Source organism: Ambystoma mexicanum, chromosome 8 (assembly GCF_040938575.1).
Source record: "Ambystoma mexicanum isolate Mex_15411 chromosome 8, UKY_AmexF1_1, whole genome shotgun sequence".
In the NCBI taxonomy this organism is placed as follows: Eukaryota; Metazoa; Chordata; class Amphibia; order Caudata; family Ambystomatidae; genus Ambystoma; species Ambystoma mexicanum.
The window spans coordinates 1366501045-1366528604 of NC_090929.1; the positions used below are offsets into that span (position 1 = coordinate 1366501045).

At 47.4% G+C, this 27560-nt stretch overlaps 1 protein-coding gene across 2 annotated transcripts in view; it reads right to left on the reverse strand.

Moving 5' to 3' along the window:
- The window catches only part of DOCK1 (dedicator of cytokinesis 1), a 2312292-nt gene that overhangs the window by 346386 nt on the left and 1938346 nt on the right, over positions 1 to 27560 (reverse strand). The window lies entirely within an intron of this gene.

The following is a 27560-nucleotide window of genomic DNA, read 5'->3' on the forward strand; positions in this document are numbered from 1 at the left end:
ATAGGCCAATATCATTGCTTGACTGCCCTGCTAAGATCATTGTCTGCCTAGTCTTAAGGGACTTCAATCAATGGTTATCAAAAGAAAGGAAAAGGGATCCATACCAAACAGGTTTTATCGCGGGCCTTGGCACAAGTGTGAACTTGCTAACCCTAAATGCTATAATAGCACATAATCAACAGAAAAAGCAGCCGTTATGCATGTCTTTTGTTGACTTTCGAACGGCATTCGATCTCGGTGCCCAAAGAATTGCTCTTGGATATTGATGGATAATGATGGATAATAGATGCCCTTGGACAATACTGAAATGGTTGATCTATGCGGACAATCTAGTCCTCATTTCCAAAACTCAGAAAGGACTGAGAAATATGCTAAAAGCAGTGGAGGGATATGCCCGAGAAAACATGATCACGGTAAACACAAAGACGACACGGGTAGTCAAATTTGGAAATCGAAAATAACGGAACACGGCGAATATTTGGCAGCTCGACAAAATGAATTTGCAGATAGTCTCAAACTATCTTTATTTAGGAGTCAACATAAACAATCACCATATGGATCTACCCTGTAATGTGAGCCTGAAGGGGAAATTGACGACAGCCCTATCTCAGGCCCATATCATTAGAGGTAGGTATTGCAAGTTTTCAATCTACCCCATCCTGGCATGTTATATACAGAAGGCAATGCCTGTTTTGTTGTATGGTTCCTAGACAAGATAATGGAAATCAAATCCATATTGGGACAGAATGGAGGGGAAATACTGGAAGAAGTTACTAAATCTGCCTTCCTCTGTACCTATTGCTTTAGTTAGACATGAGCTGGGGATAATATCGTTGTATGCAAATTATAAATGTAAATTTTGTAGCCTGTACCGTAAATGTATCGTTAAAGATAAGAACAATGGTCTTCTAGTGATGTTATCTGATTATGTTGAAAAATCACATGATTCTTTTATAAAGACTTGGAAATCAAAGGTACATGAATACCTGTCGAATGCTGATATTTTGCAGGAATTATTACAAAGCAACCCAGTAAGAGCTAAAACAAAACTGTGGGAAAGAGACTAGATTTAGACCAGAGAAAAATGCCTAAAATATAAGGTCTTTTGCAAAATCCTCTCATGTTAAAGCGATATAGGAAAATGGAGACCTATTTAAAGAAATCTCCTAGCCCTCAACATCGTGCAGGATTCTTGAGACTTAGATTGAATCTACGGTGAACCAAAGAAATGATAGCAAAATGGTACCCTTTAAAACAAATAAATTCACTATGTAAATAATGTAACAAAAAGAACGGAACTTTGAAACACATTATGGCGGAATGTACCGGATCGCTAGCACAGAGAAGCAAATACTTTAAAAATTACTTTGAAGCCTATATTGAGCTAAATACACAAACATTATGGGAAAGCATTTTTCATAATGAGTCTAAAGTATTAAGGTATGCGCTGTACATTTGCAAATTGGACAGAATCTTTGTTAGTCGGACACAATGCTTGTGTTTTACATGTTTTATCATGTTGTTGTAGTCATTATGTGTATATTGATTAAAATATGTATTTTTTCACTGGACCTTGTATTTCTGTCTAAATAATATAAGACAGATCTCTATACTCCCTTTGTGTGGACACCTGCAACCTGGATGTGTGAAAGTTGGGTAGCTTTATTGTGGAACCTGTTCGTTGTCTATGTATTTTGGTCCTCAGCCACACAGCCCCCATTAAAGAAATAGGACCCCCTCGGTTTTTTTGTAGTATATCCCTCCTGTATGATGTCCCAGTTGTCATAAAAAAATGGAGCATGCTGCAGTCTCAGCTGGTCAGACACTAGGTCGCTAATGCCAGCCTGGCTGGGTGCTCCACTGCCCCGCCCTTCTGTGGCAGGAAACCACTGATGGGGATTGGAAGATGGAGAGGCCTCTGGGAACACAGCTGTAGAAGATCTGAGAATCAAGCCCTTGAGGACCTGTGGGAGGCAATCAGGATAAGGCTGCAGCCCACCGATGCCCGGAATTTGCTGAAGCAATGGAGAAGGGAACGCATAACACATGTGATGTGCCAACAGACCTGGAATGCATCTCACAGAGACCCATGACCCCGTCCTGCCCATGTAGCAAACTGGGGGCACTTGGAATTCAGAGTTGATGCCAATAAGTCCAGATCCGGAAATCCCCAGTGCTGGAACAAGGGCAACAAGGAGTTGATGTGTAACTTCCACTCGCAGGTGTTGAACCGCAAGCTTCTGCATTGCTGTCCCGCGGGAGGTGGATCGGTGAAATCCAAATCCATTTTGACACGGCCCATTCTGACATCGATAACGCCTTCATGCACAGGAGAGAGGGAATGAGTGCCACCTGCTTGTTCAGGTAAAACACTGTCGTGGAGGTGTCTGTCCTGACCAGAACCGCCTTGTCCCTAATGAGGGGCAGAAAAGCCTTGAGGGCCAGGCCCACTGCACTGAGCTCAAGCAGAATGATATGCAGGAGGGCTTCCGCTCTGGACCATGTGCCATGAATCGAATAGCCATCCAGAGTAGCCCCCCCAACCCGAAACAGTGGAATCCGTCATCACCATCAGTGTGTGCTCCCACTGTCACATTGCAGTCCATCAACCACCTGCGAAGATCCAGGAGGAGGAGCTTGAGTATTGGGATCCTGTCCGAATGAGACCCAGTCTCCTGGTCCCAATCGATTGCCAGGTGGAGCTGGAGGCATCTCATCTTGAGACGGGTGTGTTGCACATTGAGCACGCAAGATGCCATCAGCCCCAGGAGGTGGTGGAACCACCACCCCAAGGTGGTCGAGTTGTCCATAAGTGCCCTATTGCCTTGCGGAGGGAAAGTAGCCTCTCGGGCGTGGAGAACACCCGCTGCACTGCCATGTCCCAGCGCACTCCAAGGAGAGCCCAATCCTGGGCAGGAGCCAGCTGCAACTGCAGTCTGATGAGGGAAAAGCCCAGCTGCTGAAGACACTCCGCCAGTCGTTGGCAGGAGTGCAACACCCCCTCAGACGAGCTGGCCCTGACCAGTCAGTCGTCCAGTTAAGAGTACAAGTGATAGCCCCCCAGACAGAGGAGACCAGCCATTGCATTCATCGGCTTTGTGAACACATGAGGGGCCAAATTGAGGCTGAAAGGCAGCACTGTGTACTGGAAGTGGTACAGCATAATCGTGAACCGCAGAAACATCCGATGCGGCTGGTAAATTGGGACATGACGCTACGCATCCTTGAGTTCTAGGGAACCCACCCAGTCCCCTGCACACAGATTCTGCCATGTGCGCAGGAGTAATCATTTTGAAGCGTTTGAGCGGTAAAGACAGGTTGAGAAATTACAGGTGCAGGACTACCCTCAGGCCAGCCTGCTTGTTCTTGGGTACTGCAGAAATCCTGGAGTAGAAGCCAAAGCCCGTGTCCAGATGATGAACCGGTTCCGCCACCTGCATCTCTAAAATAGAAAGTATCTCCAGTAAAAGCGCCAGGGACCCTATCTGACAAAGAGAAGTAGAGGATGGTAGAGGAAAAGAAAGAGGAAGATTGAAGCCTGCTGATACTATAGAAAGGATCCAAGTACTCATGAAATAATGCTTCCAGCTGCCGTGGAAAAGAGCCAGGCAGCCCCCTACAGGCGAGCTCTGCTCCCCAGCCGTGACGTCACTGCTTTTGGCATCTGAGGTGGGAGCGGAGGAGGGGGGACGGAAAAAACATGCAAAGTCCTCTGCTGCTGCCTCCTGTGGTCACTCAGCGACCTGTCAGGCTTCTGTGTACAACAATCCTGAAGCCCCTTGAAGTCGTTAAAAGCACAGGGTTTGAAGTCTGTCCTGCCCTGAAACTGAGGGAAGGACTTCTGCCCTGGCTTAGTCAGGATGGTTAAGGACTTGGCTGATTGTCTAGAGGTCTATTTAATCAACTCGTCATCAGTGGACAAATGATAAAGGCCAGAGTCCTCGAAGGGAAGATTTGGATCGGCTCTTGCACATCTGATGATAATTTAGTGGCATGCATCCACGCCGTCCTTCTCATCTCGACTCCCAGGCACAGACCTCTCTGCTGGCTGTGTCGATGTGGGAGACCGAAGACTCCATGAGCTCCTGGGCAATCACCCAGGTGTTTGTCAGGCAGGAGGTCAGAGGGAGGTCAGGCAAAAACTCCCCGATCTCAAGCCACAGCTTTTGGTTTGCCGCCGCCAGTAGGGCATCAGCATTACCCTGATGCAAATGCAGCCCTGAGATGACGTAGCACAGTTTACCAAAAGACTGTAGGACATTGTCCTCTTTGGACAGAAAACTGGAGGTGGCTCCTGCACAGGAAGACGATGAAGAAGATGGTTTAGAATACAGCAAGGCCACTGCCACCACTGAAGAGTGAGGCTGAGGGTGGGGGGTGATGAGGACTGGTTCCCCATCCGTTAGCCTGAACCTGCTGTCTAGTTTTTTGTTCATCAGGTGTTGGCCCTGGGCTTCTCCCAGACCTTTCTTGCCATCTTTCGTGAGCAGAATGCCTGAACAGGTCATGGTGAAATTGCCCAAAACTTCTGCTAGCACTCCCAAATCTTGGGGGGCATCCTCTGGCTGGGGGACCACCAAGAACTATGCAAGCCCCTGAAGGAGGTCATGAAAGGCCTTTACAAATGCCGAGGGTTCATCGTCCTGGGTATCGTCATCGCCCCTTCACCTTTTTTCCAGATGGAGGGGAGTCCGGGCACTGGGACAGAGGTGCCAGCGGAGTCCCCCCTGATACAGACTTGAAGACAGATCCAATGGTTGCTGAGGGGGGCGTTGGTGGTACAGGAGGAGGAGGGGTCTGGATAACCGGCAATACCTGGAAAAAGGGAGGGACAGGCAACAGCACCGGCAGTGCATTGTAAAACTGGAGAGGTCCCAGAGATGGAGGTTTAGGAGGCACGACCTGTGGGATCACTTCTTTAATATCCTTGAGGACCCCGTCATCTGCGGGATCGAAGCACAGGCAGCTGAGGCATGTAGCCATAAGGCTGCATCGGTAGTTGTGCCCCTGCAGAGATCAACTGCCTGTACCATACAATCCACTGCTGCTTCACGACGAGGGAATGGGACTGGAATCATCTTGCATGGCACAATGAATGGGCGCGGGACCGGGTAGGCCGTGATCTGAATCCAAGACGGCCATCGGTCTAGCAGGCATCCGCTGCATGCATATCTGTCATCATGGGGGCTTGCACCACGTCTTGAGTGGGAGGGCGAGAAGGCCCCATGCTACGTGCAGGCTCAGACATGGGAGGACATGCCTTGGCCCTTGAACCTGAAGCAGAAGCATTGACCTCAAAGACAGCCCTGGTAGGTCTAGAGCCCTCGGCCTGGTGGCTGGTAGTCAAAATGCCCCGACTCACGACCTCAGAGGTGGCTCCGGTAGGATGTGCGCCCTCAGCAGTAGAGCTGGTAATCGTCCTGGATCGTGCTAAGGACTGACTCTTGAAGGTAGAACACAACAATCCTTTGACCACTGGGGCCGAAGAGGACAACGAACTTGATTGCCCCTCCGTGGACCACCTGGTAAAGCTCCTGAGCCACTCGGCTTGGGAGCTGGTAGACTTTGCGGCCTTGGGCCTGTCAACGGATCACCCAGTAGAGCCTCCTGGGGGGCCGGTAGACTTAGACCGGGAGGATAGCTCAGGGACAACGTGTTTGCCTTGGAAGCAAAACAACGCATATCAACAAAGGCTCGAATCCCAGTCTTGCGCTTAGAAACCAACCTCCGGTATTAAACGCGTTATAAAAGAACAATTATAATGATCATTATCAGCCTCAAGTCTTCCAGAACCAGAATCCAAGGTACACTTGCAAGTGGAAACCATGGGAAGGAGTCTCTGTGCTGAGGAGCCATACTAAAGAAAGGGCCTACCTTGTCTTGCCGTGGGGTCCTGGAGACAAACTCTTTAAGATGACCTGGAGGAGAAGCGTGGAAGATCTCCCTCCAACATGATAAACGATTCTTCAGTTCCCAGTGACCGAGAGCGCTGCAGTGACAGAGAGCTGCAAGTTGAGAAAGAGTTGTTGTAAGACGCACATCTCGTGAATCCTCCTCCTACAGCCGACATGCGCTGGGGAAGGCGAGGCACCAAAGGGATGTGAAGAAGATTGAAAAATAAAACAACGGGGAGCAAGCAGAAAGTGAAAAAGTCTCTGCGCCTAGCTGCCAGATCTGACACCGTCCGTGCAGAAAAAGGGACTGAGGTGAGGTGCCGGTGGGTGGGCCCTCAAGGCGCGTTCCCACGCCCGGGGCCGCACCCCTCCCACGCTACACTAAATTTAAAGGGGAAGCTCAATTCTTTTTGCTGCCAAAGGTTCAGGTACTGTCCCCATGTTGGGGGACACCGACAAGGATGGAAGAAAGGGAATGGAACGTATGAGTAAGCAGGTGAACAGGTCATAGATGCATAGAATGCCAAAAGCAGCAATGCAGGTCTTGTGGCAGCACAAAGCGCATTGAGCCTGGTTGAACCAGCTCGAATGCATCTTCAAGTGATAAAACTGGGACCCAGCTGCTTCTGCATTTTGGCTGCTGGGAGGCCCAATGCAGCATCTCCAGGGAATAGGTGAGACGTAGTTCCACACTCGCACTCTAGGAAAGTGTCTGGCACCTACAAGGGGTGCTTTCCCACCAGTATGCAGGATTCGGGTTCCAGTGCACAGGCATTAGAGAAACTTTGGAACACAGCAGTGTCACCCCCACTTTTCCCTTGGGATAGTTAGGGAGCAGAGCTTGCCACTGCCTTGGAGACCTTTTGTCTTCAACTCTATGGAAGAGTACTTTGGAAGTGCAGAGGCCAAGAAGAAACCAAAAATGGAAAATCCCTCTCTCAGCCTCCCTCTGGCTACTCTCCACCAATTACCATGTCGTCTGACTTTAAAGGGATCCTAGTGGTGAGTGCCCTGTTTGAAAGTGTGTCAGTGTTGCCTTTGGAGCACTGATTACAAGGGGATGTCCTGAGGAGGATTACTAGGTTCTGGGAGGTAGGTTTTGTCATTCACTCAGGAGGCTCCAAAGGCAGCTTCATGCCATTGTCCCACATGCTGTGGCTGTATAATGGTGTGACCCTTGTAGCACAATACCATAACCAGGCGTGGCTTATATCTATAGTATACCATGCCAGCAGGCTGACTAGGATACACAAATATGTTTTGAATCAGAGGTACATACAATGAAAACACCACCTCTGCCTGTTTTCTTCCAGCACATGTGACCTTTGAACCAACCTTTTTGTCACTGCAGGGCTAGTGCTCTAGATGTCAGAAAACACAGGAATGCACCATGCATTTGGCATGGAGCTTTGTAAAAGGGGGTCCTGATTAGCAGACCTCACTTTCAGAAACAGAACAAATTACGCACATCATTTTGTTTATCAAAAATCAAATCCTGGAATATCACGCCTTCACCAGATGGCATTCTGTCACAGTCAACCCAACGTTCTCTGCCATAGAAAAGTAGATAAAGGCTCCATGATGGGAGAACAACCCTTCCCTGACCCCTCCAAAAGAACATTAGCAGTGAACTGCTGCGTGGACAAGGCCTTCCTGCTACTTGATTGCTAGAACCACGATTCTGCTCATGGAGGTGACCGACCTTGCAAGTGCTCTCTGGCAGCCTTCCCGACTATGAGGGGCAGAATAAAGACCTTTATCTGTGGAGAGACCGGATGAGGTGTCTCGACATCCCTGGAGTCAATGAGTAGTTCTGGGCTCTTTATGCTGCCTTGATCCACTTTGTGCTGCCTTGACTGCTTGCAAGCCACTTTCAAACCACTACAGGCCCTCTGGGCTGCTTTTGACACTCACTGCTCTTTTATCCTGCCTGTTCTTCATTCGATCCATTCCAATCTGGGCTGCAGGATTGCATCGCAGGACTGCCTCGAGCTGACAATGCGTTCATTTAGAATGCGCTAAAAACCTCAAGGAGGCACTAAGCGCACAATACATTCGGAAATTCTGAGATCCCCATTTCAATGCTGATTTAAAAAAAGCATCTTGGAGCCTGCCTCAATGCTGTTGAGCCTCAAGAGCAAGGCTACAAGTTGTGTGTATTGGTCCTGTCCACCTGGTCGGCCTTAAAGTGCCCTACGTGACATTTAAGATTCCACGCCTAACCTTTTTAAGACATCTTCAATGAACTCCAGCATTGCTGCTAAAAATATTCCCTGTCTCCTCTTGTCTTCAAGCCAAGAGTGCCTCTTTCATCTTAAAGTGTGTATATTGTATTTCTTCTCTTATAAGGGTATGTTTTAATATTTTCCATTAGTGCATTTGAAATTTTAGTTTCATTAAATCTTCTATTTGTTAAACAACCTTGGTTGGACATTTATTGATTCTCCTACTACAATACTGTTGCTAATTGGAAGCTTGTTTGCTAGCTCGTATCCTTTATGAAGGGTATAACCTCCCCTTAGCCCACATTACCACAAGAGGCGAAGAAGGTATACCTGTCAGGCTGTGCCTGTTTTACCTTTGTGACTGGGATCACTGCTGGTTTAGTGTAGGGGCTACACAGTAGTTTTATCCACTACTGAACTCTGTACTCCTGCAGATTAGTAGCCATTTTGTCACCGAGATGTTAGAAGAGGCAAGCACTCTCGATCCTGTACCCACATAATGCTTCTGGCTGCCAAGAAAGATCGGCCACGGCGGAGAGAGTTCACCATCACACGAGAAGTAGCATATTTTTAAAGAAATCAAGGAAAATGTGCCCTAATGTGTTCTATGTTTGTATGAAGGCATGTGTGTGGGTTTGAAAGTGTGTGTGCCACATATACAGTGAGACTGTGTGTGAGTTTTAGATGTTGAGTGGGTGCCTATATGACCGAGTATGTGCTTGGGTATTGGGTGGGGCCAGGACTTGACCATGCTTTCACTAACCCCCCTGTGACCTTTCCTTAGACACGGTCAGAGGTGCGAGAGGAGGGAAATAAGATTTTTTTTTTATAGTGTAATATTGCCATATACTGATCTCAAGCAGCATGAAAATATTGTTATCAGACAATGGCATTTATTTGGTAAATCAGCATGCACCTTGAAAAAAGAAATAAAAATGTCAATGCTGTCATATTGCCACATGAGTTTTTTTTTACAGTGGCAATACAGACATATATCAGGCCCTTACAGTGGCATGCTGGCATACATTGGTCACATGAAGCATGAACGTGTGTTTATACAGTGTCATACAGGCATATATTAGGCACAGCCTGCGTGAAAATGAATTCTTATAACAGCAATATTGCTGTATATTGTTGGGAAATCACAGTATGAAAATGTGCTTTAAAGAACAATGCTGGCGTTTTAGACACCAAGCATGAGGTTATTTCTATAAAACGCCTCTGGGTACTGTTGCTGCACTGACATCAGTGGAAGTTTTTAATAAGTTCTCCTACATAACGGATAATACCCGTTATGGCTATCCGCTTTCTGAAATTTGTCCTGTAGAATTTGCTATTTCAACCACTAATTTAAAAAAACTTAATGTCATAGAGAACAGGCCAAACCCCTCTAAACTGTTCAGATTCACCTTGCAGGACCAACTCAGGAAAATACGTTTGCCCGTCCATGAAAAACATTCACCAGCGTAAAACACAAATTACTAGAAAATGATGTATATACTAAAAGAATCATTTGAGCAAATAAACATCCATTCTGTATAATTTTGAAAGCAGGGTAATATTGAAATGAACAAATTACAAAATGTGTTTTCATGAAAAGAATTTAACGTATTCTGCTCCAAATGTTCACCTTACTTGTAGAATTGAATCAACTGCTTTGAAAAGATAGCGCTTTAACCTTGTGACAAATGCTGCTACTTTCTTTGCGTCCAATTCTATCTATCGGTTTCCTACTTTAAACAATGCCACCTTATGCTTGCTAACAAAAGACCTCGGGTAAGCACTCCATTAAAATGATTTATGCACAGCTCTCCAAGATGTATCTCATTACAGGTGTATATTCACAAAGTGCCTGCAGAAAGTGGACTGTCGGCTTGTATTGTTCACTCCTTTGGAGAAAGGCTTTTCATCAGATACGCAAGGCTTAAGAGAATTGAATGCTTGCAAGCTGGAAAACAAATGCTATCATCTAAATCACGATTATCCGTAAAATACAAAATTCATCAAACCAGGGCATGTTTTATTCAGCTCTCTCTCACTGTGCAAAGTATCCCATTAATATTCGGTTACTTTAGATACCAGAGTCCTTTCACAGGACACTCTTGGCCTGCTAAATACGGCTGCCCAACAATACTTGTTGATCAATAAATCGATTTTAATTATCTGCCAACACATGCCACTTCACAGTAAAAAAAAAAAAAACAGGAATACATTTGAATATAATAAAGTTGAAGCAATATCATTCATAAAGAGTGCAGTCACGTGTTGACCTATGCATATATCAAAGTGCATAGAAATCTGGCAGCTGTGATATTATAGAGAATATAAAGATGTTATATTCTTCACTTTAGGCGATGGTGAAAGTAAAGGTTCATTTTCTTAAAAACGTCTCATGGGAACTGAGGTTTATCTATGATCAATATCATTTGCACATTTAATGTAGAGCTGATTTATACTTCCTCCTACTTTAAGATGAAGCAAGCATAAGAATATTAATCTAAGTGACACAAATAACATTGTTAACGCTGAACAATCACAGCATATGAATAAAATATAACACTGCAGACATCCATAGGAGCTTGAGCTTCCTTAGTAATAAAGCTCGGATTTCTTCCTCTTGTTGCCTCCGGCCCTCGTCCCCCCAGCCCCTCGTTTCCCAAGTGAAATGCATGCACACACCTATAGAGTTTCAAAAGCTTATGTTGGTCTAAAAAGGTTACATAAACATTCTAAGCATGCCTTCCAACATCACTGGATTTCAAACTCTGCGCCTTCACCTCGGAATGCTTTCACCTCGGGTAAAGGTACAGACTGACTGAATAATACACTGAAATTTGTTCTGCACAGAAAATGCAAGTCAGATTTAATAATAAGTCTCCAAACTAAGGAAGTGTGCACTTTTGACACAGGACTGCTTCCACTTTCTTTGTAAAAAAAAAAAAAAAAAAAGTAATTCATCTGGGTGTTTTGCATTGTGCTGTGTTAAAAAAACAGCCTTTTTCCTCCCTTCTAGGAAAGTTGAATCTGGGTGTTTTGCATTGTGCTGTGTTAAAAAAACAGCCTTTTTTCTCCCTTCTAGGAAAGTTGAATCTGGGTGTTTGCACTCTGGTAACTGTGGCACTGTTACTGGGTCTCTTTTGGCTCCCTCCCACCCTAGATCACCCCGCAGGGTGTGCCGCTCACTGGTGTGTGTTACATGTTCTCCTTTGTTGGGACCCCGGACCCCCTGCACCCCTTGGACATCTCAAATTGTGGCCACAGGGCTGTGCGTCTCCCTCTATTCCCTCAGGCCCTTCTCCTCCCTCCTATCTCCTTCGCACCCTCTATGGTGCTTACTGTTTCTTCCATCTTTTCCAAATGCTATTCTATTTCCTATCCTATCCCTCTCACTAAGACTGGAAGACGGACGTTCAAGAGGGACATCACGGTCACCAATCCTGGCCTCCCTATCACGGATACCTAAAACAGTGCTTCTAACAGAGAGACCCTTACCGACATCCTCTTTGTCGTTCCCCCTCCAGAGCTATGAACCCCTTATATGGTTTCTGTTGTCTCCCCTTTTTTCTCCTCTCCAATTAATGGCGGCACAAGGTCAGAGGCCCTCCTGGCCCCCTGCCAATCCTCCAAGCCCATCATTAATGTCTATCTGAATGGCACCATCTTGGTTCAGGGCCCTCAGCTCAATCTCCTTTTAGATAGGCGTCTCCAGCGTCTTATCATCAACTTCCTTCACCTGCTATTCCTAGTTAAACCCCTCTGGCTACCCTGCCACCTCTCTGGCACCCACCTCATCTTCTCGGTCTACTGTGGTCTCCTTATTCCTCCTCTGCCCATCCTCTGGCCCTCTACCAGCTCCGTAGAGTGTACTGCATGCCTGTACCCCTCCATGGAATTATTTCAAATGTGGCAATCTGCTCCAAGTTGCTACCCTCAACTCTCGCTCTGCTGTCAAACGCTCCCCCCTCTGCCGAAGAACTTGATCTCGATGTCTTCGGTCTTACTGAGGCATGGTTCTCGGCCAGCTCTGTCACAGGTTTTGACACACTCCTCCCTGGTGGCGACAAGATTCTCTACAAACCCAGAACTAACTGTTCAGGAATTGGATTAGCCCTGATCTTCCTGGAGTGGATTCCTGCCTCTGTCATTCCTATGCAGGCCTACTCCTCCTTTGAATGCCTGATTTGCAGGCTCTCTATCTCTCTTGGCCTCCTTCTCACTGTGGCCACCACTTACAGGCCACCTGGCCAGGTAGCCCTCTTCCTCTCTGAGTGGGCAGACCTCTCCAAATCACTCCTTGCCTCTACCTCTTAACTTCTCCTCAGGGGCCTCAACATCCACCTGGATGGCTTCCAACCCCTCCTCTGTGCTCTTTAACAATCTCTGCAACTCTCTCTCTTTCTATTTTACCCTCCGCCCGACACACTCTGCCGGGCATACCCTGGATGTTCTCATCTCTTCAGACATCCACCCTCTCACCAATCCTCTCTCTTGGACTGACCACTTTCTACTCTCCTTCCACCTGACGCTCCGTCCCCCAGGTGAAGCTGACCCCGGCAATGCCACCCACCTGCTCAGTCATCCGGCCCATGAAACGTGTGTCAGTGGAGGCCTTCATCCCCACTTTCTCTCCTCCTCCTATGCCTGTGGCTGACTCACACTCTGACATAGCCCTCTCCAACCTGCATCTCTCCCAACACTTTTGATGTCTTTGCCCCTGACATGAGTATCCGTTTGAAGCCCACCTCCAAGTGCTACTCTTTGTAGGACTCCGACCTCGCCACCCTTAAACGCAAGTGCATGGTGGCTGAGAGGAAGTGGAGGGCATCAGGCACATCTTCTGACAAACTGGCCTGCCGCCTGCTTCAAAGGCAATAAGGAACTCTCTGTCCTTTCCAAGAAGAGAGCATACATCCAACCCTGTGTCTCTGAAGCCTCTAACAACACGTCTGGACGCTTCAAAATCTGCAAGGAGCTGGCCAATCCTGCTGCAGTCTCCACCTCTCATGTCCCCTCCCATGCTCTTAGCATGGCACTGGCTTCTCACTTCAACATTAAAACTCAGTACACCCTGCCCTCTTCCCTCCTCTTTCTCTACCTCTCTTGGCCTCTCTCTGGTCGCCTCTCCCTCTCCCCCATCTTTCTCCTCTTACCCGTGTTCAACTCCTGCCGATGTTTCTAAACATGTCTGATCCATGAAAGTGTCATCCAAGCAGGTGCTGCCCTGCTCCTCCCGAACCATCAAGGACCACATCGACACCCTTGCTCCAGCCTTGGACGATTTCTGAAATCACTCTTTGGCCACTGGAACTTCCCCTCTGCCCTAAAGCACTCCCTTGTGCACCCCCTCCTTAAGAAGTCCTTTGCCGACCCTTCCTCTCTGGCAAACTACTACCCAAACTCTATCACTCCTTTCCTGGGCAAACTCCTGGAAAATCTGGCCATCTCTCAACTTACTCTCCAAACTGAATCTGTTGGTTCTCTCCATGACCATCAGTCTGGCTTTAGAAAAGCAAGAAGCACAGATACTGCTCTCCTGAACACCCGTGAAGACCTGGTCTCTAATCTTGACTCCTTCTGTCCTCATCCTCAACCTTTCCTCTGCTTTCGACATGGTCAACCATGCCATCCTGATCAACCGTCTCTGTGACAACCTGGGCATCACGGGTCAGGCCCTAGTCTGGTTGACCGCCTTCCTCTCCGATTGACACTCCAAGGTCCAGCTGTGGTCCTTTCTCTCCACCACCTGTCTCACCACATGTGGTGTTCCCCAGGGACTGTTACAAGACCTCTCACCTTGGTTGTTCAACCTTTACTTGGCACCTCTTGCCCACCTCATCACTAGATCCTCTCCTAACTTTCAGTGTTATGCAGCTCTCCTTCAGGCTCCCCTCTGCCTCCTCTCCACTCTTGCTTGCTAATTCCTGACCGTCTATCCGTGATTCAGGAATGGTGTGCCTCCAACGATCCCTGCCTTAATGCCAGTAAGACTGAGATACTTGGGGTCCCTGCTCCAGCTTTCCCTCTTTCACCATGGCTGGCCCCCTCCTTGGGCCCTCTACCTGCGCCTTCCTGTGAGTCAAAAAACCTTGATGTCATCTTCGACTCCACCCTTTCCACACATCACAGACGTCTATAAAAAGTCCCACTATTTGCTGCACCTCCTTAAAGGTATTCTTCCTGGTCTCATTTTCCCCCAGAAACTCACTGTCTCCAGAGCCCTGGTTCTCTCTAGGCTGGACTACTGCAAAAGCCTCTTTCTAAATCTTCCTGCCTCTACTCTTCGCCCTCTGCAACTAATCCAGAACAGGACTCTGAGACTTGTCCTTGGCCTCAAGCCCAGGGATCGGATCTCTGCAGCCCTGAAAGCTCTCCATTTGCTCCCGGTGGCTGCAAGGATCAAGTTCAAGACTCTCAGCATAGTCCACAAGGCTTTCTGGGGCCAGGGACTACACTACATCCAACTCTCTCTTCCTAAGCACTTTCCTCCTTGAGGCCTCCGCTCAACCACTTCAACTCTCTGAGGGTCAGATGCTTTTCCAGGCAGAGAGCAGGGGGGGTAGGTCTCTCTGCTCGGCTGGTGCCTCCCTCTGGAACAGCCTCCCTGCCTCTCTCAAATTTGAGCAGGACCACCTAATGTTCTTGAAGCAACTCAAGACCTTACTTTTTGCTTCTGCTTTCTCTCTCTTTCTCCCTCTCTCTCCTGCTGATGTTCTTGTTCTGCTGTGCTAACTGGTTACAGGGCCACCCTCTGAACCTCATGGGGTCTAGGCTCTGTCACTACGTAGCCCCATGCAATGCCTCCAGGTCTACCACGCACTAGGGACTGTATCTGCAAACCTACAGTCTCCATGCATCCTCCACTTACCTAGAGGCGGCCACCCCGCTGGCACTTACTTGAGCTTGCTTATTGCACTCTTCCCCTTCCCTCCCCCTGGCACTTCTTCTCTCCCTTCCCCTTGCACTTGCACAATCTGAATGACACAAGGCCTCGTAAGATAGTTATTTTGTCCCCCATGTCCTCCCATTCCTTGTCTTGTCGCGCATAGGAACACTTGTTTACAGGTGCGTTATAAATGACTTATCATATCCTATCAAATGTTAGATTGCAAATGGCCATTTGAGAAAGGTCAATCTGCTATGGCTTCCTTCAGGGCTTTTTACACTGAGTAATGACCTAAACCTGCACCCTAGCCTTTGCACAAACTATGAAGAACCTCTTCTGCTTTAGTTGTGGCTCAAACACAACAAAGATGCATTAATCAGATCTTTTGGTGTTTCTTTTGGTATGTTGTGGGATGCCAAGGAGCAAATAGATTTTTCTGGGCCAATTAATTGATGCAATGTTTCATTCACTGAACAGTGAGGTATCACAGAAGGGTGTATCCTGACTTCTATGAAACCTGAAATTAAGAAGCGAAATCCTTTCTAAACTGTATTGTGTTAATTAAGAAGTATTAGAAAACTAGAACGTGCTTACCAATGAACTTTGTTGTCTCACTAGCCCACAATCACTAGTGAACTTTGAGCCTTCAGGGGTCATACGAAGTTCACCAATATGACAAGGGGGACCTGTTGGGTCAAGACCATTGAGTTTCATTGATTATTGTCATATCAGAGAGGGCTGCTGAAATTACCCTCAGACCTCAAAAAGGTTAAAGCTCTAAACTGCTCAGTGGCCCTCCTGAGCTAAACTGCTCAGTGGCCCTCCTAAGGTGGGGAGGATTAAGTACCCATGTGCCGTTTTTCCCAGGGAGCTGAAAAGATACAAAAACACAATTAGGGATTGTGCGTATAACACACATATAAGCAGCCACATATGAATCACTGTGTAATGGTAATGCACAGAGCACTGTACCTGTCCATCTTTGGAATGATCCTTAGTTTTGCAACAGAGTTCTAGTAAACTAGAAAGATGGCAATACAGGTAAATATCCATAAGGAAAGTACAGGAAGGATGTACTGGGAGCACGGAGAATGTACAATACTTTGCAGTTCAATAATCCACATCCAAGGAAAGGAAATCACCCAAAAGGAACAATCCAAAGACAATCCAAGAAGAAGAAACAAAAGAAATTACTCACTGTAATGATCTTTCTATGGATTCTTCTCCTGCAGATTCCTCATCTTGATGGATATCAATCATCCAGCTCTGCTGTTCGGAAACTTTCGACAGGTGGCGTAGTGGACCTTGACTCAGCCGTCTATCATCAATCCGTCTTGTCCAGCACTTAATCGTCAGCGTATATATAGCACGTCACGATGCCCCATGCTTCAGTTCCCTCCTTTGCCCCCCACCCCCGATTTTGAACACTGCAGAAGGAAAAACCACAGGAGGAGCCTTATCAGCCGGTAAAAACTTTAACAAGGATTCATCCCAACAGGGTGAACCCCCACAATGATAGACAAATTGTGTTTCTTATTTTTATTTTTTTTAAAGAATGAGACAGAAGCAGTCATCCAAGAGCCATCACCAGATACCTTCTCGTTTGGACACAAGCAACAACCCAAAGAACTTTCTGAGCGGGGATGGATGGGAGGATCGATGAGGAATCTGCTGGAGAAGAATCAATAGAAAGATCATTACGGTGAGTAATTTCTCCTTCAATGGATTGCTTTTCTCCCACAGATTCCTCATCTTGATAGACTCCCCAAGGAGTTCGAATAACAGAGGAGGGCAGAAAGATGTAAACCAGTAGATTCTGTAGAACCACCCTACCAAACCTTGCAACATCCAAGGCATAGTGCTTGGTGAATGTATGTAAGGATGACCAAGTGGCTGCTCAGCATATATCCCTAAAAGCATCCCCTCTCTGGAGGGCTGTAGAGGCTGAAACCCCTTTTGTTGAGTGGGGCCTGATGCCAGCTGGAAGCTCCTTGCCTGCCGATTGGTAACACTCGGATATGCACAAAATAATCAGTGACAGGGTTTATTTAGTGATGGCAAGACCTTTTCTAGACAAGGAATGGACCACGAACATCTGGTCCGATTTCCTAAACTTGGATGTGCGAGCAACATAGCAATTTAATGCTCTCTTGCGATCAAGGCAGTGGAACTGCTCTTACTCGTTCGAGGGATTTCGAGGAGGGTGAAAGACCGGTAAACCAATAGACTGGGACAGATGAAACTCTGAAACCACCTTAGGAAGGAATCCAGGTCTGACTTTAAAACGGACTTTCTCATGAAAGAACTTCAGAAAGGAGGTTTGGCAGCACAAGACTTGCAGCATTCTAACCCTCATGGCAGATGTTATTGCGACCATGAAGGCTGCCTTAAGGGACGACAGCCGTAAAGAACATGAGTGCATAGGCTCAAACGGAGCAGCCATCAAGTAGGTCAAAACCAGATTAAGATCCAATCTGGGACAACAAATCGGGTTTGGCGGAAACCTGTTGAGAAGGCCCTTCAGGAACTAGGCCATGACCAGAAAAGTAAAAAAGGAACCTTGGTCAGGGGACCTCTTGAACACAGACAGGGTTGTCAAATACCCCTCAACTTTGGCAACCTGAAGGCTTGAAGAGAAGAGGCCAGTGACAGAAGGAACTCCATCAGTGTGGTGGTGGGGAAAGAGAAAGTCAGTCTTGCGTTCACTGCACCACGTCTGAAATCTTCTCCACCTGCATGTGTACAGAGATCTTGTAGAAGGCACCAACACCCAAAGTACCTCCTCTGAGAGGTCCCAGTCATCATACCTTATCCTCTGAAGAGCCACGCTTGTAGGTTGAGGGAATCTAGGGTTGGGTAGAGGACTCAACCCTCCAAATGGGTTAGGAGACCCGGACGCAGAGGCAACCAGTGAGGCGGACAAATGGTCAGATCCAGGAGATCAGACTACCACGTTATCCTCGCCCAATCCGGTGAGATTAAGATCATGGTGGCTCGAAATCCCTTCAACCTCCTAAGAACCCAAGGGATAACTGTAATTGGGGGGGAAGGCGTACTGGAGAAGGAAGATCCAATCCACCAGAAACGCATCATCGAGTGCGCCGTTCACTGGGAATTCCCTTGAGCAAAACTGTTTGCACTTCCTATTGGACTCTGTGGCAAACAGATCCACTTCTAGGGCACCCAGAGAGCAAAGACCTCCTCTAGGACTTCCTGGCACGCTTCCCCACTCATGTGAGACTGTGATCTGCCCGCTCAGAGCATTCGCCAAAGTGTTCTCTGCCCCCACCAAATGAACAGACGAGACCAAGATTTGGTTCGCTCGCAACCAGAACCACAGCTGGATTGCCGCTGTGCAGAGTGGGTGGGACTGCACACCACCCTGCTTGTTAAGGTAGTGCATGGCCACCATGTTGTTCATTTGTCCTTCAGGACAAGGACATGCCTCTCTGAGAGACTGGGCAAAGGCCCTCAGGGCTAACGTGATGGCCTGCAACTCCAGCCTGTTGATGTGCCACCTGGCTTCTGGTGGAGACCAAACGCAGCTCACCTGCAAATCATCGCAGTGGGCGCCCCAACCCTTCAGGCTTCCCCCACCAACAGATTGCTGCATGTGTTCCACCAGTCGAGTTCACAGACTACCTGGCTGGACACTGAAAGGCGATCCTTAAGCGCTCCCAGATACTGAGACCACTGGTCCCCCAGGAGCCACTTGAGGGATCTCATAGGCGGTCTGGCCCCTGGCACTAGAAACATACAAGAGGCCATGAGACCCAAGAGGCAGAGTAATGAAGCCGATGGAAGGGTGGTATGGTTCTGAAACAAATGCAACATCTGGGCTATGTTGCTGACACTCTTCGGGAGGAAAGGCCTTCCCTACCCGGGTGTCCAGGACTACTCTGATGAACTGGAGCCGCAAAACTGGTGTCAAATGGGAATTAATCAAGTTGAGGGAGAAGCCCAACCTGTGCAGTAGAAGGCAGGTGTCCTCTAGATGAGACAAAACCTGCCCCGCCGACTTCCCTCGGATCAGCCAATTGTCCAGGTATGGAAATATGTGAACCCCAGATCTCCTGAGGTGAGCCACAACTACGGCCATGAGCTTGGTGAAGACCCTTGGCGTGGAGGTCAACCGAGAGGGAGCACTTTGAACTGATGGTGCTTGTCCGCTATGGGGAACCTTAAGAACTTCCTGTGCTTTTGGTGTATCCACACATGGAAATAAGTGTCCTGTAGGACTATTGACACTAGCCAGTCCTGAATTTCGAGAGCTTGGAGAATCTCTCTTAACGTCACCATCCTGAATTTGTCCTTCCTTAGGAACTTGTTGAAGGCCCTAAGGTCCAGGATGGGACGGAGACCACATCCATTCTTGGCACCAGGAAATACTGGGAATACCAACCCGACCCTCTCTGATCGGGAGGTACCTCTTCCACAGTATGCTTCGATAACAGGCCTCTCACTTCTTCCTGGAGCTCCTGTCCCGGTTGGATTGGGGGAGGAGGCAGTCTGTCTGGAGGCCTCTTTAGAAAATGCAAAAAATAACCCCACCAAATCAACTTCAATGCCCAGGCATCTGAAGTTATTTCCTGCCACTGGAGCCAATGCCCTGCCAACCGTCCACCAACCAGTGCATCGTGGGAGGGGAAAATCAAAGTGGCTTTGAGGGCATTGGTGTCCCGCTGCTGTTGCTGACCCCTAGAGGCCCTTCTGCCCCTTCCGAGATGCGAGAAGTGCCTTGCTCTTGCCTGGCTTGCGGGAGCTAGGCCTGCTTGCCATAGGGTACATAACGTCTATAGCCTCTGCCCCTGGAGGTAAAGCTGAAGGCAGGCTTGGCCGGCTGCAACTCTAGGCCCAATGATTTAGCAGCCAGCTTGGATTCCTTGAACTTCTCAAAGGATTTGTCTGCTTTCTGAACAAAAAGCATGTCATCTTCAAAGGGCATATCCAGTAGCCTGTTTTGAACATTCGGAAAGAAGCCAGACGTTATTAGATAGGCTTTTTTCGTCTCATTACAACTGCTGAAACCATTACTTTGCCAATGCAGTCCACTACGTCCAGGCCCGTTTGCAATGACTGCTTGGCTACCTCCTTTCCATCTTCGACCAGTTGTAAAAATATGTTCCGCCTTGGCACCCTTAGGGACGTATGCAGCAACATGTTCCACAGTCTTCCATAAGCCAAAGGAGTACTTGGTGAATCTGCAGGCTATGTTTGTGGCTTTGAGCTCCATGCTGCCAGAGATGAACACCTTTCTGGCCAATGCATCCAATCTCTTTCCTTCTCTGTCCATAGGCAGATTGGAAGTGGATGCTGCATGTTTGGTGGAAATAGTGGCAGCCTGTATAACCAACCCTTCCGGGGGAAGGGTGTGTAGCGAGGAAAGAAGGATCTCCTCTCACTAGCCTATATTTCCCTATGAAATTTGCATTCACAGGGGGAATAGTACAAGGGCGCTGCTATAAACAGGCTAAAGGGTCTGCAACGGCTGGGTTCAATGGCATGTTCTGCTCAGCTATGCGACACTCGTCCAAAATGTCAGTAAGCACATACCGGATCTGGGTTGTTTATTCGCAAACGATTTGTTCGCAGTTTAAACTGCCTGCAGTGTAATTGCTTGGGTCCCCGTTTTGAACGTTCATTGTAAATGGGAGCCTGAGCAATTTTTGTCCCAGCCATGAATTTTAAGGATGCAGGGGACATCCCTGGAAACCCCAAAATACTTAACATGGGGAGCGGGGGACACCACTGCAGCCCCCGCTCCTCATGTTTGGTATTTTTGGACACGCACAAAACGGTAACACTCAATGCGATCCAAACCTCCATACGGACAGCTTGCTGCAATCAAATTGGGTGTTACCCTTATACCCACATACCCCTGAAGAGGTGTGCTAGACGCCTCCAACCCAAGGGTGTCAACAACCCTGTGAACTAGATCCCTGAACATATTAACATGGGTATACAGCTGGTTTGGTTGTAACTCAAGGTCTGGGAAAGTATACAGACCACTGGAGGCTTGTAGACCCTCAGCTAGGGCCAATAACTCGGCCTGGTTGTCGAGAAAAGCGACGCCACCAGCTCCTGTGTAAACAGGGACGAATGGATCATCGGGTCATCCACGCCAAATATGGATTCCTTAGAGTGGAAGAAACCTGATCTCGACAACGCCACAAATGAACTGTCGCTGACTGTCAGCGCAGAGGGCTTGAGAATAGGTTTCAAAGCCAAAGCTTTCGATGACGAAGGTTCTTTCGGCGCTGAGGGACGCTCCGATAACCGATGGGCATCCTCCCATGACTTATGCCTGGAAGCCGTGATTCCCGAAGGAGTTTTTGACGTCAATAATGTCGATGGAGTTGGTGGCTTGGGGTCAGGACTACAGAGCGCCGCTTTTGCAGCCAAAGCTTGCTAGTCGGGAGCCGCACCTACAGCAGCTTGTTGCCTAAAAATCTCAAGCATCTAAGTTTTAAAAATGGGCTTACCTCATTCCGACGACGAGCTTGACTCACGTCGATGGCGGTGGTGCTTCTTCTTCTTCAGTGAGGAAGACGAGGAATGGCTCCTATGGGACCGTTTTTTTATTTTATTACAATGTCGTTCGTTCCTTTTGTCAGGGGCGTGCTCCTCAATCTCGGCCTGCGAAGATCGGACAAGGGACCACGCCAGAGATTTGGCGACCGGTCGGCCCAAAGCCAGTTTCCCGGCCCTCTCACGTAGGGGCATAATGACCGGAGGGTGAAGCGTTGAGGAGCACCGAACAAAACAGGGAGGCCATTGATATGTCATTCGGTCCGTCCAAGTCAGCAGCATAGGGCGCCATGGTAGACGGGATGTGATGACATCGACCGACATGGACTAAATGTGCCTGGGAAAAATAGTTGCTGTCAAACTAGGGACCTTCTTTCTTCTTCCTTTGCCAATTTCCCATTGTCGGTTGGGATATAATGTATACCTTATCCCATAGGGAGCAGTCCTTGTCGGGTTCCTAAAACCCGTGACTATGAAAACTATAGGGATTACCCCCATGCTCAGGGCATACAAGGTAAGTAAGGGCCTGCCAGCAAGAGCCTAGGTTATGCCAAGGGCAGCAAGGGCTTCAGCGAGGGACCAAGACTTTCTCCACCCTTCAATGTCACTGAACGCAGGTGTTGTTATTATTTGCACTCAGGGGTTCCATCCAGGTGCAAATACCTTTAAAGTTTTCTTTTTATTTGACAAGAAATGTGCCCTGTGTATATTGTACATGCCCAATAAAAAGAAAAGACAAATATGTAAGTCTGTTTTCCATTTACATGATGGCGAGGGAGCATAGGCAGCCAGAATTATGTTGTTTGTGAGCAGAGATGCACAATTCAGTGGGTGTTAGGGGATGGCTGGTGACGAAGTGGGAGAGTCTTGGGTCTCGGGACAAAAAATGCCAGATGCCCTAGGGGAGATGCGTGTGTGGTCAAGAGAACATGGCCGATCCATAACAGGCTCTGCCCACATTCCCGGCCACCTCATTGGCCAGACACACTCTTCTAGGTGCGAATAGCATGAGGTCTGCTTTAGCAGCCCAAAAACATCCGTGATGATTGTACAGAAATAACCAATAAGTAGGATGAAGAACAAATTACTAATGTTAATTAATCTTCCTTCTGATGGATCCAGCCTTCCCCTCACAGACTAAATATCTTTGAAATAGCTCTAGGCGTGACTGGGTATAATTACATCTTTAAATAAACATCAGGTGGCACCTGTAACACCAAAATCAGCTCTCTGCCATGACGTAATTTGTGCTACTCCATCCAAATGTGACATAGGTGGTGTATACATGAATCCACACGTGCCCCATGCCTTTGTTCCTCCCAGGTTCCCATGCCCCACAGAGGCTAAAACAATGAGCCGAATTGTAACAAAAAGATGACCGTACAAGTACAATATAACAGATCAATCAATGAAGGGTGAGGCAGGGTGGGGGTACTGCCTCTCAACCACTCCTTATGGACTGCACCTCTGAGCAGCATTTTGTGACCTTGTTGCACTGGACTCTAAAATATTTGCTTTCTTGTGTACAGAAACCTGTGGACTGTATCCGATTGAGAGTTGTGCAAATGTTTAGGGAATCATAAAATGTTTAATCTGGTGCTATTCTGTCTGTTCCAAGAGCGATACCTCACAATATGGATCTGAGAAGTGGAAACTGGAGTAGACATTGACACCATGTCATACATTAATTTACCTCAATATGTTCCACCTTGTTTCTCAGTCACAACATGTGGAAGGTACATTTCCAAGATCATTTTAGAGGACTCTCTAAAAGGTAAGTTAATATTTGACAATTAAATCAATCATGGGCATGGACTGAGACAAATGCTAAGGGTATTATCAGAAACCCCAATGGTGGGGGGAACTTTCACTACAATCTGCAGAGTTGATGGAAGACATTTTCAACTGCAGGTCTATGCCACAATTAGAGACCTGTGAATCACAGATAGGAGCCAGTGAGTCGCTCAAATTCACAGTGTTTTCCAAATTTTCTGAAAGTGATTATGTTTCACTGTGTATCATCCTGTAGTCTAATGTAACCACGTTCTGAAAGGATCAGACGTCTTTCCAACTCAAAGCAAACTGTTTGCAAACTACAACTTCCCACTGCCCTTTTAGGAATACCTGTCGTCAATTGCTCAGAACTAATCACAGGGAGAAAGAGCAAAATGGGCCACATTCTCTCAAGGGTGATCACCAAAGTGCAGGTCCCTCCTTCAGGCTTTAGGTACACTATGGACTGCACCTAAGGCTTCATCCAGCTTGTTCTAGATAACAGAAGCTAGCAGGCTTGGGGTGAACCATGATCTGGCAGCAATCATGGACCATATTAGCAGGGTTTTACAGGAGAGGTTCTAACCGATATAACTCATATCAGAAGTGTGAAGGCATTATGAAGTAGACAGACATCTGAATAAAGTTTGGGCAATAAACTTTTAGTAAATCAAATGCTGCAAGCTCGGAAAGTGAGTCTTAAGCGAGCGAGGTAGGCAAATTGCGAGTTGTAGCTGCAGTGTTTGGCGTACGTATGGCTTTGGGCTTTGGATCAGCATTGAGCCCTGAGCCCCGAGCCTCGAACCGCGAGTACATGCCGACACACACGTACAGGGGTGCCGAGTACGCGGGTGCTCCGGGGCCCGGGAACCCCCCGGCAGAATGAAGTCGGGGCTAACCCCACCGGGCCAGAGAGAAGAGACGCAGTATGGATGGAACAAAGGGCCATCCATACTGTCTCCCTCTCTGGCAGCCAGGGTGAAAACCAATGTTTAAAAATTGAGGGACGGATGCAAAGCAAGAGGCTCTTATTTTGCATCTGTCCCTCAGTTTCTAAAAATCGTTTTGGTTTCGGTATACTTCCACAACAGTGCTTCCGGGTGCACGGATGTAGAGGTACACCCAACCCAAAGCGATTTTTATAAATGGAGGCACAGATGCAAAGCAAGTCTGGCCTTCAATTTCTAAAAAACGTTTTGAGTTGGGTGTATTTGTATATGTATATGATTTTTAGAAATGGAGGCACAGATGCAAAGCAAGACTGTCCCTCAATTTCTAAAAATCGTTTTGGGTTGGATGTATTTGTACATCGGTTCACCCAACCCAAAACGATTTTTAGAAATGGAGGCACAGATGCAAAGCAAGTCTGTCCCTCAATTTCTAAAAATCTTTTTGGATTGGATGTATTTGTACATCTGTGTACCCCTCTTGGCAACACGGCTTCTATAATTGTAATACTATGCTTTTGTTGAGGCAATGCTAGTTCATCTTAGTGGGGCTGCTATGCTTTTGTTGAGGCAATGCTAGTTCATCTTAGTGGGGCTGCTATGCTTTTGTTGAGGCAATGCTAGTTCATTTTAGTGGGGTTGCTATACTTTTGATGGGACAACATCAGCACTTCTCAGTTGAGCTGCTACACTCTTATTGACAAGGCCCCAGCACTTCTCAGCAAATGTATTTATTTTAATTTTAATTTGTTATTTATAATGTGCGTAATACCCAGAGGTTTCTAAGCGCGGACTGAGGGATCGAAACTGTGTTGCGCGGACCGAGGGATCAAACCTGTGTTGCTCCATGTCGTCTTGCTTCCAAGGTGAGCACGTTGCCCCTGAGCCATCCTCCCGAGACTCTGAAGATCTGAAGTACATTTAATGATCGAGAACCAGAACTATTGAGCAAGTCTGATATCATCATCATCAGAATAACTCAACACTGTCGTGGCTACACAAGAGCTAATATATTTAAAGGGATGGAATTACTTCGAATGTAGCAGCACTTTCCAATAACCCAAAGTGCTTAAGCATAGTTAATGTGAAAATACTACACTTCTCACAGAGGCCTCTACTCCTTTTCTGGGGCAGGACTGATCCAGCCTACTGGACAGCTTCACTTTTAATGGCACTTTTCAGTAGGACTGCTATACTTCAATAGGAAATGACCAACACTACCCTGCAGGGAATTGCATACTCTTGATGACACCAAAGCAGCACTTCCACCCACCACAGCTGCTTTATTTTTAATGGCACATTGCGTGTACTTCTCAGCCACTCTGTTTTACATTTAAACAGACCAAATTGTCTTTTGACAGCAGGACTGCAACACTATACCATTGTGCTCTGCATGTGGAGTGCTTCTTCACCACCAATGTGGGTTCATGGCACTCTCCCAGTGTCTAAATAGTAGATCTGGCTACATTCAATTGGCAACAGGCATGTCCCGAGCTGCCTGCTGTACATAAGCTGCCGCTCAGAATGTTCAAAGCCGTGATGGGGCAAGGGATAGAAGGCTCGAGCCTGTAGGATAGCAGAATCAGCAGGGTCTTAAAACCTGCTCACTCATTCTGGAGTGAGGAGCCATGGGGCAAAATGAGCCTGATCCCACATACAGGGGGTTGTTACCCCCTTTATCTCTCCTGAATGAAAGAATTCAGGAGAGATAAAGGAATGAGCTCTCTCAGGCACAAGTTATCACCCTGCACACACAATGAATGAATATGGTATGGATCTGGAGTGAGAATTCAGTGTGTTTTACTAGAAATATAATTGTCTTCCCAGATGGGAGACTGATTCCATTAATATACATAGGGTCACTGAGATGACCAAGAGTGAAACTGTACGTTCAGTTGTGAGATTACCGGCAACGGGTATACTATGCTCCAAGGAGTGAGGTGCCCACTCAATATATCACACTGTTTAAAGGTGTGAGACCCATTCTGATTGCTTGCCCAAAGAGCCTTGGCCAGAGTTTAACACTGAAGAAGTGAGCATATGATCCGGGGTCTGCAGCCCACACACACGCATGGGATTCCCATGCACCCACTTGAGAGATTTGCATCAAATTAGTGAGATTGTTCTCCAATGTAGGACAAATGCACAGTCTTTGCTGTGAGGTTTGACACACTCAAAGGATGGGATGGCATTTCGTCCTCCCAGCCTAGTTGTGTTGCTCTGCCTTTTGAGGGCTACTACAACCTAGATGATTATAGTGGGGTGGAGTAGGGGCAGTGTTGGCCTACTGGAATGTAACTGTGAGGTGTAAACTTCCTTCTTACTTGACATTAGTATATGCAGTACATGCTAGCCAATGTTTTCCCTGTTCAGTGCCCCCCTGTCCCCCCAAGTTGGCGACTACATGCAAATGCGGTCATATAACCGTTGGTGATGTCACTTGCTATATTTGGGCATCCCCCGGGAAATTCATAAGTCAGCTCCCCTGCACACGTAGCCAGAGACCTTGCCACTTTACATGCTTCCAGAGGACTAAGAGGACAGAGCTGGGAGCAGTGAGGAGTTGGGTGGCTGGTGCACATGTATGTGGAGTGCATGGTGTGGGCCCAGGCGAGATTGCCATATCCCAGAGGAAGGGAGACAAAGAGGAGCGGAGGGCACCCCCAAGAAGCTTCAGAGGAGCCCGTGAATATCGCGGCTACTTTATATAAATTTGAGGGCTCAAAGGCTTCTTTCCAGTGCAATTGAAACTTTTCGCCTGCCTGCAGAGCTAGCAGGCATTAACTATCTTGTCACCGTGCATACAGAATTGTTTTCTTCCTTCCTTCCCTGGTGGCTGCGGGGTGGCACTACGCCTCCCTTTGAGCCAGGGATGGTCACCAACACCAAAATTAGCCTGAAAATCAAGGCTTTTCACATGGGTCCGAGCTGTCTGACCTACAAAGGAGAGGTACACCAGTTAACACAGAAGAAAGCGGGTCGTTCTTCTGATCTTCCGTCTGAGGCTTTAATGCCGATTTATCAAGAAGGGTTCTGATCGGAGTCCCGAGCCGTTCCCGCTATGGGGGGACGAAGCGTTATAACTTTGGAGATTTGAAGGAAGGACGAAATCGGCGTCCTAGTGAAGTTCAATGTATAGGCGGAAAAGAGCTGTGGGGAAAAACATTTAAGCTGCCTTGATCACTCTGCATTCCACTTGATGTCCCCTATAGCAGGACCGAAAATTACCGACTATTTTCCCAAATCTGTGAGTTCTAGTACGAAAGTCAGGCCTGTTGGTTGTATTCGAGGCCCCGCTATTTTGGACTGC